Consider the following 14526-nt stretch of genomic DNA (forward strand, 5'->3'; position numbering starts at 1 on the left):
GGTAGGAGCTCAGGCTGAGCACAGTGGCCTCTGAAGGTGCCCCGGATGAAGGCTCAGGTTCCTGCTCGAGCTATCCACAAAGCTTTGGCAGAACCAAGCCCTGAAGTAGCTCTCTGGATTTCCCTGAAATAACTTGCATTTGATTTAGATCTTATCTTTCAGGGGAAAAAAAAACAAACAAACAAAAAAAAAACTTTAATCTTCATTTGCATATTGCCAGAGGCAAGGAAGCCATGAGCAATCTGGGAAAACTGTTCCTGTCATTGTACACCCTCACCTTTAGAAACGTTTGCTTCTGCTAGGAATATACCTAACAGCAGCTTCCAGCTACTGGATCTCTCCTACATTTGTCTCTTGGATGACCAGACTTTCACTCCCCACCAGGACTGGGCTCGCCCCATAGCCATTTCTTTGAGACTGAAGAGATTTAACCCTGGGGTCTGTCAACAAAATTCACCCTGTTCAGTTTTGTAAGGGTTTGCATTAATGCTTTCTCTGATTCATCTCCACCTTATCAGTCCGTCTGTGCTGTGGATACCAGACATGAACATGGTATTCCAGCTGTAATAACACAAAGCCCAAATACAGACGTGATATAACTTATTTTGCTGATGCCCCAGTCAAAGAACCCATTTAGCCCTTTTGGATACAGTAACTGAACTCTGGAAGCACATGTTTGGCCATGACTCACACGCCCTTTCAGTATCTCTGACCCTTCCCCTCCACACACATGGAGCCTCCTGCCTTCAAAGTGTGCTTTATTTTTCCTACAAGCGGGGTGTTAAACTTTGGTCATACTCAAGCGTGTATCACTCACCTGAACACAGTTTTTCAAACTGTTTTACTTTGCCACAGTGACGCATCTTTTAATTTCCATTTCTTGTCGTCATCTGCAAGGCTTATCAGTGATCCTTTCTATTCCTTTATGGTCTTTGATAAACTGGTGAATCGGTGCAGATCAAGAACCTTGATAAAAACGTGAATTGGTGCGGACCAAGACTCAGCTGTGCCAGGTTACAGCACCATATGGCATTTTTCTGCCAATAAAAAAATGCTTTCATAAAAATTGCCACCTTGGATGTTCACTCAATGCACCAGCCATGCCGGGGTGGGGAAGGGCTGGAGGTGAAAATAACTCAAAGGCAAGCCAACTGATGGCAGAGGATGAGCAAAGGGAAGGGGTGCAAGGACACAGGCTGCAAAACCCATCTGGGGAGGATGCTGAGCTGAGCAGGGAGCAGAGTCTGCCACCTGAGGTGCCCCCAGAGCCCCTCCAGGAGCAGCATGGTGGTGGTGTAAGGCGATCAGCTGGGTGTTGGGGACGTGCCACACGGCGTTCCCATCCTTCTGCTGCCACAAGTCGGGGGCCTTAAAGAAGTCAAAATTGTTTTTTTTTTCCATCAGCTTCGTTAACTTTATCACTCAATCTTGCAATCTGCTCAGTAAAAGATAACAAGTCAGTTTGAAAGGGTCCCTTCCCATAAAACCCCGTTGATTGGCATTAATTATATTTCCCTCTTTGTTAATCGGGATCCATGTGAGTCACTCCATTGTGCTGCTGGGACTCGTGTCAGGGAGACAGGCTTATAAATACCTACATCTTTCTATCTATCTACCTTCTTCATGAACTTCCACGATATTTACTTTCCCTCGGAGCTTCCCCAGTGTCCAGAAAGTTACCGGTGACCGCACACAGCTGCAGCGCTACGTTGACGTGTTGGGGATACATCCTCAGCAATCGCCTGACAAAGGCAGGCACATGATATATTCCACCGAAGGGAAGGTTTCCTGAACAATGAATTAATGTTACAGCCGTGAACAACCTTTACAAAATCACAAGAAGATTTACTTTGCCTGTTTATCTTGAGTTTCTCTATCATGATGTAGCACCAAGACTACAAAACGTCTTTTTTTTTAATGCATGAATGAGTTTTAAGGAAGGATTTATAGGGGCTGCAAAGCACAGGTGGATTTTTTGGATGGTCCCCAGCATGGAGTTTCACAGCACCTTTGCTCTTACAATACTAAACCACCTTTTGCCTTCCCTTCTCGTCAAATGCTGACAGCAACCCAGGAAACAACGAAGCAGCCCTGCTGTTACACTAGATGTGTAGCAACCTCATCACTTTTTTTTTTTTTTTTTACTTTTTTTTTTTTTTTTTTTTTTTTAGTTTCAGAGCACCAAGGAGGTGAGAAATACATATTATATTTGGGCTTGTTTCATAGGAAAAGATGAGCTGCTGATTTGAAAATATCTGATAGGAGGTCAACAGCTTCAAATGGAATTGGAAAAATATCAGATTAATGCTGTTGCCACAGGCCTGATTAGAATTCACATCACACAAGAACATAAAAACACTTTTGGAGAGCAAGAGGATGTTTTATCGTCTGAGCACAGCGCTGTTTTCAAGATGCACAGAAGAAAAGAGCAAAATGAATTAGGAGTGCTTTCCGATTACTGAAATAAAAACCAGCAATTGAAAATTAGGACTGTCCTGGTTGAAACAAACACAAATAATCAACTCAAGCCCTGTGTTCTCGTGTCGGACGACGCTGACGATGGCTGCATTCCTCGCTGCCACCGCTGCCGTGAGCCTGGTGAGCTCTGGGCTTGGAGCCCTGGGACATCATCCCCAGACAGCCAGGGCAGAGACCCTGCTTGTTCCTGGCCAGGAGTGCCAGTCGCAGCTTAGCTTTTCTTCACTGATGACACTGTCTCAGGATTAGCTCTGCGGTTTGCATGAATCACATGGCTCTGTATGACTTGCTCCAAGTGCCCGGCGCTATATAAACCTAATAAATGACTCGTTCCTTCTGGCAGTGAAGTCTGTGCATGCTGCAGGTATCCTCTGTGGAGAAAATTCAGCCTGCGGCGTAGAGCCGAAGACTTTTCTCATTTTCTGTGTATCTCGTATCGGTTTTCTTTCTGCAGAATCACATGATTTACGGGCAAACGCGCTCACAAACATATTGTGTTAATTACCATTCATTGCTTTCCTTCCCTCCACCTTTGCCCTGCCTTGCTTTAGCCTGCTGCTTCCCCTGGGACTTTCTTGACCAAAGTCTTCTTTCAGCATTCACAAAAACCCCTCTCCCACAGGAGCAGCCACAGGCGGCTGGGGGCAGGGTTGGGGAGCCCCGAGGTGCTGCAGCCTCCCTGCACCCCACAAGGGCTGTTATGGGGGTGCCTTTATGTCCCCTTTGCCACCTACCTTCTCTCTCTACAACAAAGCAATAAGTCTTGCCGACAGGACTTACCCTTACAAGTACAGGATCCCCTTGAGCCCATAAATACTTCCCAGCATTGCCCAAGACTGCCAACAGCAACATTCCCCTACCCGTTTATAGGAGATGCTGCACGTGGCGTTAATACGACCATTAACACCCTTAATGTTTTTTCCCACTAACATTCTCTGCCTATAAACGAGTTTTTGTATTTTCAGTTGGTTCTGGTTTGACTTTCCTCTGTGCCTACTGGAGCTCGAGCCACCTGGATGTCAAGGAGTCGTCCTTTTAAATTTTGCTAAAAACTTTCATAAGAGTTTTACATTTTTCAAGCTGCTTTTGGAAAGGGAAGTAATGTTGGTGAGAAATTCAGGGGTATGACTTTTAATGCTTTAGAAACCTTTTATAGTTACCTTTCTTTTTTGGGGGGAACAAGGTGGAAAAAAAGGAAGAAGAGAGGAAGAAAACACCCACGAAGAAGAGCCACCCGTAATTTTTCATATAAGCCTTTTGTAAGACTTTCTGAACAAAGGAGAGGTTCCTCTCTCTGGAAGCCAGCGGGGTGAAAAGGACTTGCACATTTTTGAAGATTCAGCAAATGTTTGTTCCAATTTTTCAAACAACTCCCGCTGAAAGCACTTTTGTGCCTCCACAATAGCAGGTGGAAGGGTTCCAGCCCCAAGGAGGCGGGCGATGGGCATCGCCTGCCCCGCGTGGTGCTCGCTGCAGCGGCTTCAGTGGCACAGGGAGCGGCTGGGGGGGAGCAGGGAGGGAAGGAACCTGCGGGACATGAGGGAAGATCTGACAGGCTGGAAAAGCACATGGGCCTGAGGAATGGGGAAAGAGCTGGTGGATGGAAAAACTCCCAGACACTAATCCTGGGAGGATTTTCCTTTTTTAGTAAGTTCTCTTATAAGGAAGAGTGAACTGAGAAGGTACATTGGGTATGATCCTTGACGTTTTACAGTTGAGTTCTTCTTTTCTAGTACTGACGGCCTCAGCAACCTTCAGATGACCTGCCAGGGTGCTTGGCCCCAGGGGATGCTGCTGAAGGACCGAGGCATCAGCTGCAACCACCTGAGACCAAGCCTGAGCTCACCTGGGGCCCAAGTCCAACCGCAGTGAGAGGAGAGGGGACACTTGGAGGACATTCAAGGGCCTGGGCTGTAAGCCCTTCGGTAGAGAAGAAGGGAGCTTAAAATAAACCTCAAAATATTTGTTCCAAGGCAGAGAAAACGTGCTCTTTCCATACATTTGCTGTGTGTGTGCGCCATACACCGCCGTGTCCTGTAGCCCCATGTGTCCTCCAGGTTCCCACGTCCTCCATGGCAATGCGTGCTGTGCTCTGCAGAGAGCAGCACTGCTGACAAACACCATGCAAGAACCTGTGCACACACAAATATATTTATATCCCTCTCTGTGTGCATATATAACCTTCTTGTTGCCTTTACAACAGACCCTCCTGCTACCCGTGTCACACACACACCCCTCGGGGACCCGTGGAGGCTGTAATGCATAACGGAGGAGGATTTATCACCTTCTCTAATACCTGAGGAAAAGACTAATACTATTTTCTAAAGTACCGCATTGTTTTTGGGCTCAGCTCTACTGCTCTTAATATTTTATGCATGTGAATATGATGTACTGCAATGAAAATATCCTTACATCTTTTTCTAGTAAGTGCATCTATCAAAACAGAGAGTGATGTAGAGGAGCTCTGGGTCTGCAAGGCACAAGGAAATACATAAAAGATGAAGTCCTATTTATGTTGCTTGTGCATGGTAAAAAAAAAAAAAAAACAACAAAAAACCACCAAACCAACAACAACCCTCCTACATGAAAGGAGCGCTCTTCAAGCTACAAAGTAAATCAGCCGGCATGTGGCCTCGCTGTGCTCGCGCATAAGGATCCAGGCTTTAATTACAGATCCCACTGCATTTCCAGAGGAATCCCCTTTGCTTTGCTGCGGGAGTTGGTGAGGCCAGGGAGCAGGGGAGAGGGGGTGCGCAGGGGACTGCAGCCTGACCCCGGGGCGCAGGGACACTTTTTGACCCAAATTTCACTTTATTCCTGTTCCTGGCTGTGCTGCCTCCCCCAGCCGCAGCCAGGCTCAGCCCAGCAGTGCCCGTGCAGCTCTGGGGCACTGAAGCCCAGGGGAAATTTGTGCAACCAGCTGTAAATGCAGGGCAGAGCCAGCACTCTGGGCAGCTTGGAGAGTCATGGAGCTGTGCATTGGGATACGCCGGAGCTGGTGCCTCTACCAGGAGCAATGTGCACGCATTAGTGCACTGGAGTGGGCTGATTTACCCCGAGCTCAGCAGTTAAACTGCTTTAGGGCTCACACGGGGCTACTTCAGGTCTCTCTCCGAGCAGGATTTTTGCTTAGCTGTGGCTCCGCAGGTGGGCGCCGTCCATTTGGAGCGTGGCAGGGAGCCTGGGTGGGGAGCCTTGGGGAAATAACGAAATGAGGAACGTGCAGAGGCAGCCTTCCGCCCGCGTTTCCTAACTCCGGAGCGGCTGACTCGGTAACCTCAGCCTCCTCAAGGCTGTTTGCACATCTGTGGGGGCACTCCTGGGCTGCAGGGGAGCAGACTGAGCGTGGTGATGGGGCCGGAGCCCAACGCAAGATTCTTGGGTTGCAGACCAATGCAGGATTCGGGACCAGCAGGCTTCAGCTGACGGCAGGGAAGTGCAAATGGGAAGAGCTTGTTTGGCTGTTGCAGGAGACACTTCCAAACGGGGACAAGGTGCCCTCCTTCTGTCCTATGTCCTCTGAGGCCCACCTCTTCCTCCCACCCACCTCCTTACCCCCAATTCCTCCTCCTCGTCCCTCCCACCCACATCCCAGACCTTCCTCCTCTGTCCTTGGACACCCGCTTCTCTTTCTCTCTTCATCCCACAGCTCTCCCCAAAGGCCAGGGCGTGCTCGCTCAGCTTCATTCCTTGTGACCGTGCTGCTGTGGCTGCAAGAACACCTCGTGTGGGTCGTTCTGCCTCGTTGGTCCCAGCAAACAGTTGGCTGCCTCCTCCTGAGCTTCTCCTGACGTCCCCTGTGCTGGCTCCACGGCCAGATGCTCCTGGCTACCTGCAGGTGGGTGCTGGCACCTGCGCCTCTTGCTGCACGGCCCTGCAATTCGCTTCTTTCCTAAGGAAGCTGAGTGGTTTTGTGGGCTTGTAAGTGTTTCATAACTTAATAACAGGTCGTATTAATTCATCTTTTTTTTTTTTTTTTTTTTTTTTTTTTTTTTTTTTTTTTTTGTGCTCTGCCTTTACTCTTTCAAAAGATGGAAGTACGCTTTTAAAAATAAAACTTTGCATATGCCGCATGTGGGAAGTGGTGATTTCTAGCTACGGACTGAGGGGGCAAAACTGTATAATTTAAAACTGCATCATAAATAATGAGTCTGATGCCTGTGTTACTGTGATTTTACACTAGTCTAAATGCGGAGTCCTGGAGCTGAGAGTCAGCCCCAATATGTTGTCACTCCGCTGCAGAGCAGCTAAACGCCGGGAGACGGATCCTTGGCGGGCACAAATGAGAAGAGTTTTATTAACTTCGTTTTTCATTACAGCTAATGAGCCAGGCTGTGGATCCTCCGGATGACTCAAACCGAGCACTTTTGCACCAGGAGGCAGGCTGGGGTAGGTGTGGAGCCCTGGACAGGAGTCAAGGACTGGCAAGACACCAGGAAAATACCTGCTCATCCTCGCTGCCTTCGGTGTAGCTATGATGACTTGTCCCAGCTGATGATCCGGCCCCGAAGCCACAAGGCAGCACCTGAGGCTGAATCTTGCTGCTCAGTGCCTCTGGTTTCTTTGCGAGATGCTAGCACAATGCAGGACAGGCCCAAGCCCCCAAGGGAGCAGACATTCCCCATAGACTCACCGATGCCCAGTCTCTGCCCAGATCTGCCTCTCCCCTGGGGGACCGCGACATCCACGCTCCATTTGTGGCGTGCACGTTGAAGTAAGGGCAGGGTGAAAAACCAAACCAAGCCACAGCCACGCACAGAACTGGAACAGAGCCGCCCAGACGTGGCCTGTGTCCATCCAGCTGCTTCACCCCATGAAGCAGAGAGGGTTCCCGCGGCTGCCCGCTGCCCCGGGGAGCTTGCACAAGGGCTGTGGGGAGCGGCGTGCTGCGACACGGCGCGTGAGTCAGCAAGGTGCCAGTCTTACACAAACCTGCACGCATTTCTGGAGCACGCTGCAGCTGAAAGGGCTGCCGGGAGTCCTGACAGGGGCGACAGTAGGAACAGAAAGGAGGAAGCAAATGCTGCTTTTCCTTCCCCCTCCTTAAGCCTGATTCCTCAGCCAAGACCTCCTCCAGGCGCAGAAGGCCCTGTGTTTCCGAGCTGCCAAGCAAAGGGCCAAACTGCTAATTCCTTTAACTTTGAGCTGAACGCATCTCTAAAATAATCCTCCTGCACCAGGCTCTCTGTCTTACGGTGCATTTGGCAGGGGGATTTTCACCACCTAACTTGTGAAAGGCAAAATGTCAACATGGGGGCACCACAGCGCTCCCTCTGCTCTTGCTGGGCATGGGCGATGCGGAGGGTTTTGGGATGGAGCTTGGAGGTTGTAACCCCCAGGGCAGCTTCCCAGCAGGGCCTTTTCCAACCTTGTGCATCCTGGGCAGCACCCCAGGGCCAGCGAGGAGATGAGAGAAGCCTCTCCTCACAGCCCAGGTGCTGCTGCAGCACAGCTCGCCTCGCCGCGGGGCTGGAGCCAGTGTGTCCCTTCCCCTCAGAGCAGCAAATCTTAATTTGGTACACGAGTGTCAACAGGTGTCGTGGAGGGAAGAGGGACGAGGGGATATCGGTGCAGCTGGAGGAAGTATTTATAGCTGCCTTTTATAAAAACCATATAGATCACATCGCTGTTAATGTATGTAACACAATCGGGAACCTGAGCTTTTCGTGATCCCCTGGCTGCAGGATTTCCTGTGGAATCCTCTACCGGCCGCAAAAACAAGCTAAAAATACCCGCATTAAAAACGATACACGCACTGAAACATGCACGTGCCTTCGCCTCCTCGCTGGCTGGTGACTAAGGTGGTGGCAATGGGAGGAGGGAAGAGTACAGCCCCTGGAAAACTCAGTAACGCCTGCTCCTGTGGGTCAAAGTCTCCCAGGTGTACATGGGTTGGAGCATTCACTGTAGAGAGGGTTTAGGAGCCCCACACATAAAAGCTAAGCTGAACCTGGGGTGCTGGCGGTGTCACCCACTCTCTGCAGGGACCAGGTCACTTCTGCCCCACTTCTAATGCTGCAGAGGGACCAGCTGCCCACATTTTAGGGGGGGGTGGCTGCCACAGCACGGGCACCAGGGATCGCGAAATGGGCTTTCTGCAGCTCTTCGTGAAAAATCCCTTCCTAGCAGGGCATCTCATGCAGAACAAGCTCCAGCTGTAAGGGCTGAGCCCTGGCTTTAATTTGTGGAATGATTTTCAAGCAGTACCAAGAGCAGGGGGGCAATCAGTGGAGAGAAATAGCTTCACCCTTCCTGTGCTGGTGGGGAAGGAGGCCCACGGGAACAAAGTCTTCCTCTGCTGTGTTTGGAGATCAGACCCAGCCTGCTTGGATATCTCTGAATGATGGCTAGAGAAGAGTAGGACCAGCATCACCCCTCGTTTTATATGCTTTAGCCTCTCTGGCTGTGATATGTGCCCTGCCACATCCCGTTCACAGCACGACTGCAAAGCCTCCTTGCCTGGCTTGTTGCTCGGATGGGTGGGTTCAGCAGGGTGGGTTCGGCATCTCACTTGTCCTAGGTCTGGAGTGCAACATTGCCCATGCTCATCCCCCACTGAGGGCAATTACTGCTTTCACAAGAACAAAAATGAGAAGGATCAGCCACAAAACACCCCTCCCTTGGGTTGATATACTCCAAATAGCATCAGGGGCACTCAGAAATGCACAATGCTGTTAATACAGATGGGAGGAAAACAAAAGAATGTTTTTCAGAGCTGGGTTTGGAGGGTTTTGAATCAGAAAGTCTCAGAGTCCTCTTGTGGCATTACAGCTGATGGGGGGCAGCCACATCAAATACTCCTTTTCCCCCCAGGTGGATGGACTAGACATAATCTGGTCCTTGTAGGATAGCAAGGCTGGGGTTATTTTTCTTTAGAGTTAACCACGAAGGTCTCCAGCCCTCTTTCCGTCCTCCATTAAATCCATTTTCCAATGAAATTGGAAACCTTGATTAACAACCTGCTAGGGGAGAGAAATCACTGGAGTCTTTCTGCTCGCCCAAGAGACGCTCCCTGCTCTGGGATAAATGTACATTTCATTTTTGTTCATATGCTGCATTTTTGTTCTGCAGAAGAGAAAAAGGGCTGAGCTGTCTTCTAGGACGACTACAGATTCACAGGGGAGAAGAAAAAAAAAGCAATTTCTTTGGAAGTCATTTTCTCTTAAGAAGTTCTGTCTGCATTTTTTATTAATAATACAACACCCTGGATGTGTCAAAAAATATGAAAATACATTTCCTGGTGGGGAGCTCCAGTCTCACAGACCCTGGCAGTACAGCTGGGTTGTCATTTGCTTCTTGGAATTTCATTTCCTAATCAACACGTCTGTGAAATCACTGCGTTTTCAAAGTCTGGCTTCCACAGCTGCTGTGATCAAAGCCTGGGGAGGTGGGGGCAGAGTGGGCAGGGGGAAACACGCCATCTTCAGCAGCAGCCTCCCCCAGAGGGAGAGGGAGGAGAAAGCCCATGCAGCAGAGAGAACTGAGACAAAGGGGGTGTTGATGTCCCCACGTGGGTTTAGTGTTTCAGAGAGAAACAAGAAAATAGGGATCTAGAGACCCAGCTCTCGACTTTGGTGTCCAACTGGTCTCTGCTTTAGCATTTTTGTGTGTTTGTTTGTTTTCCCTTCAAATTTAAGCATTGAGTTTCTTGGGCAGCAAGAGGCAAAGGAGCAGGGGTGTGGTAAAGCTGCTGAGATGGTGGCCCCGAGGAGCACAGCGTCCAGGGAGCAGCCACCTCTGCCAGTGAGCAAGGCTGGGAAACTGGGGGCGAAACAGCCTCTTCCCACACAGCGGGTCCCACAGGTATCCAGTGATACTCAGATACATTAAAATTCCCTGAATCAGATTCAGACGATCAGGTTTTGCTTCTCTGACACCTGCAGAGCCATAAATTCAGTGGGCTGACAGTCACCCAAAAGCCCTCCCAGGAAATGCAGGCTATGCATGTTTTCGAAGAAGATAGAGAGATATGAGAAAAAGAAGAAAGAAAAAAAAATATTTAAATAAAACAAAACAAAACCCAAACCACCCTGCCATCCTCATTTATCATGAAGAAGGATTATTCGCTGGTTTCTCAGAGCCCCACAAAGACACCGCCAGCTGCCTCCTGAAGGTTGTCCCTCTTCCCCGGCCAACCGTGTCCCTGCTGGCCGGGTGTGGGGGCTCTAGCAGCAGGGCACCAGCCTCGCCCTGTGCCTTGCATGGCACCGCGGTGCAGCTGGGGGCTCCTCACACGCTCACAAGGCAGGAGCGAGCCCCTTGTCTGTGTCTCCTGGGGCTGCTGGTCACTGAGTCACAGGATGTCCTGAGTTGGAAGGGATCCACAAGGGCCATTGAGTTCAACTTCTGACTCCACACAGCACTGCCCAAAAAACAGCCCACGTGTCTGAGAGCGGTGTCCAAACACTGTTTGAGCTCTGTCAGGCTCAGTGCTGTGACCACCACCCTGGGGAGCCTGTCCCAGTGCCCGACCACCCTCTGGGTGCAGAACCTGTCCCTAACCCCCAGCCTGTCCCTCGCCTGCCCCAGCTCCTGTCCCAGCTCCATGCCGTCCCCTCGGGTCCTGTTGCTGTCCCCAGGGAGCAGAGCTCAGCGCCTGCCCCTCCGCTCCCCTCGTGAGGGAGCTGCAGGCCGCCATGAGGCCTCCCCTCAGCCTGCTCTGCTCGGGGCTGAACAACCAAGGGGCCTCAGCTGCTCCTCGTACATCCTCCCCTCTAGGCCCTTCACCATCTCTCTAGCCCACCTTTAAGCACTCTTTAATAGTTTTGTCCTGCTATTGTAGTGCCCAAAACTGCACCCAGCAAGGCCACACCAGCACAGTGCAGAACAATCCCTCCCCTTGCCCAGCTAGCAACGGTGACTGATTCCTGCTTATCTGAGCCCATTTTGGGGACAGGCTGAGGATGCTTCTCTGTTCTCACCCATACCAACGAGGTGCCCGAATGTTTCATTGGGGCTCCCTTGCCTCCACCGGAGAGCTGTGTGGGGAAGCATCCAAGCAAGTGCCGCTGGTGCAGCTGCTCCTTCCCTCTCTGTGCCACCTGGAAAAAGATTTGGGAGCTGGGGCACCCACAGCACAGCAGCCACTCAGCCCTGTGGGGACGTGACGATGTCCTGCCAAGAACAAGCCAGCTGTGCACAGCCTGAAAGTGTCCTCCCACAGAAAGGGCAGCATTTTACCCTCAGAGCACGTGAACTGATATTACACGGAGCAGGGTTTTAAGATCATCCAGGTTGCCTGAAGGACACAGGCTGGAGCTCAGCGAGCAGTTCTTCCCAGGCAGAGCACTCAGCGCTTTATACCTTCCAGAGGAAAACACCTCCTGATGTACAGTCTGCGTGTGCTGCAGAGGCAGCTGAATCCCTTGAGCGGTTTCATGACACATCTGACAGGACAGGCTGATTTCCACCACCCCTCTCTCCAACCACCGCCTGCCAGAACAAGCAGCTCCCCACTCCCTGCAGCTTTCCCCCTGTGAGGCGTTTTGGGGTGGTGGTGACACAGCACCCGTGCCACCTTCCTGTCCCTGGGCTCCCCAAACCCCTCGGGGACATGCTGCAGGTGTGACCCTGCTTCCCCATGCAGGCTGCCAGCGGGTGCCAGGAGCCCCTTCCCCATCTAGCAGAGAATTTGCAATTATTGCTCAGATGGTTAAAAAAGGGTATGAAAGGGAAACGAGCATGGTGGGGGCTGGGAGGGAGGCAACCGATCCCGGTAGCTCTGGAGCCAGAAAATATTCAGGGGTGAGAAAATTGTGAAGGAATGGAGGAATGATTTTTTATTTTTTTAATTTTTAATGTATTTTGCTTTTCTCTCGCCGTTGCCGCTGGTTACCGGGGGGGCTTGGGGCGGCGGCTCCGGGGCACGGGCACCCCCTGGCGGCCGCGGGGCTTCCTTGTGCCGCTGCTGGGGTTCGGGGACACGGGTGGCCGTGGGGTCAGACGGGTGGCAGTGGGGTCAGACCCTTTTCTGGTTCCCTTTCCACCGCCCACCATGGTCTGCTTCCCACAGCACGTCAGAGGAGATGAGGCAGTGCTGGCTCACGTGTGTTTGTGGGTTTGAGTGGATGGCTGAGATCCCACACTGGGTTCTGTGTTCCAGCCTGGGGGACATTAATGGGAAGTGGGTCTCTGATATGGTCAGCATTTAGGGAGGGAAAGCAGGTCATGGAAACCTCCCAGGACTAAAGGTTTCTCTGACAGCCAGGTACCTCCCCAAGGCATGGACCTCCATAACATGACATCTCGTCTAGCTACAGGCATCCCACTGACAGACACCAAAATCCCTGCCACTGCCCAGCTCTGGACCAAGACAGAGACTTTTTCTCAACAGCAAAGCAAGTCCTGTGGGGTGGGAAACAGCAGAGCAGGCCACAGGGAGCCGTCCCTGCAGTGTGAGCACTGTGCTCCAAGACGAGCAGCTCCTCGCAGGTCACCGAGCCAGGCCCCGATCAGCAGCTGGCCGCTTTGATCCCAGGCTGAAGGCGGGTGTGAGCTGATAAGGAAGGGAGGTCAGAGAAAGGCGACTGCCATCCCGCATTACCCTCCCGGGCAGCTATGTGCACGGCAGGTTGTGTCATGAGCGCAGCCACTCCTTCCCCAGCCAGCACACAGCTGCAGGCTTTCCTGAAGAACAGGTTTTCTGCTGTTAATGATACCACGGCTTCTAGCTTCCACTCCCAACCCCCCCAGCACTGAAAAAAAAAAAAAGAAAAAAGGAACAAAGGAGGCGACAATATCATAAAAGACTACGTTAACAAAGACCCTGCAGTCGTTAATGCCTTGTGCTCACGAAGCACCGCAGCTCCCCAGCGAGCATCACCAAACGCCCCCAGAAAAGGCTCGCACAACAGACAGGTACCTGCTCTCACACATCTCCTCCCACCAGGAACAATCCGTTCCCCCTCGGTGATTCAGATAAAACCACCCCCTCGCCCAGGACAAGCCTGTTTGCATTACAGAATGGGAGGTCACTGTTCATTCCTCCACCACACTGCACCAGGATGGAGCTGGCTGTGTCCATGGTGCTGCCCCTGAGCCTCCTCTGCTCCTGACCCCTCCAGCACTGCTTCACCCTCATGTACAACTGGAGGCACCTCCAGGTCCATGCAAGTGAGGATGTTTGCCAAGAGCATTTATTGGGGAAAGGCCGGCTGCTTAGCTCCAGAGCCTTCGGAGGCTTTGTAGGCACCTCTCTCTTATATGGCATTTGTTTTGCCAAAACCGTAGGGATTGCTGCTCTCTTCTGGCATCAGAACTGACCAGGAGCTGACTAGGTGGACTCATCCCCCCCTCATCCCGTTTATTTGTAATCAGCTTGAGAACTGCACAGAAGATTAGTTCTGCTTACACATTACTACTTTTTATCTTTTATTTATATATATATATATATATATATATATTATTTCTGGTGTCTTGAATTCAGCAAGACATGCTACTTAATAATTAACTTTTGGCTACTCCTTTTGGCTGCAGTATGAAGGTGTTGGTCCTCTGTGACATCTATTAGGTAGGATCCAGCCTGCTTTTGCTACAGAAAGGTTTCCTTTCCCTTTATCTGTGCAGCTCCACCCAGGCAGGGACTCCACTCCTCTGGAAGAGGTGCATTCCTGGATTCCTGGCAGCAGCTCAAGTGGATGCACGTCCAGCCTCAGAGTGAACAGCATTTGCCTTGTTTAAACTGATCCTTCTGATTTTGTCAAAAGTGCACTGAAAGTCAACAACTTTTAAAACCATTCCTTCTGTATTGTGGATCTTACATGTAAGTCTTTCACCAGAATAAATGGAAAAGAAGATGTACCCATCCTGATCCTGGAGAAAACGTGGAGAATGAAAACTCCTGGATTAGGCATCAGGTGATAAAAAAGAATCTAAAAGAGATTATTTAAAATCCTGTGACTTTCCCCCACGGAGTGGTATTTTCTTGTGACTGCAGCCATGCTCCTGCTTCCCATTTCAACCCCTCATGTGCTGGCCCACCAACTGTGGCCACTCTGAGCCAAGGCATTTCCAGCTGGGACCACCGAGCTCACCTGCTTGTGGTGCAGA

Source organism: Anas platyrhynchos, chromosome 5, assembly GCF_047663525.1.
Source record: "Anas platyrhynchos isolate ZD024472 breed Pekin duck chromosome 5, IASCAAS_PekinDuck_T2T, whole genome shotgun sequence".
Classification (NCBI taxonomy): Eukaryota; Metazoa; Chordata; class Aves; order Anseriformes; family Anatidae; genus Anas; species Anas platyrhynchos.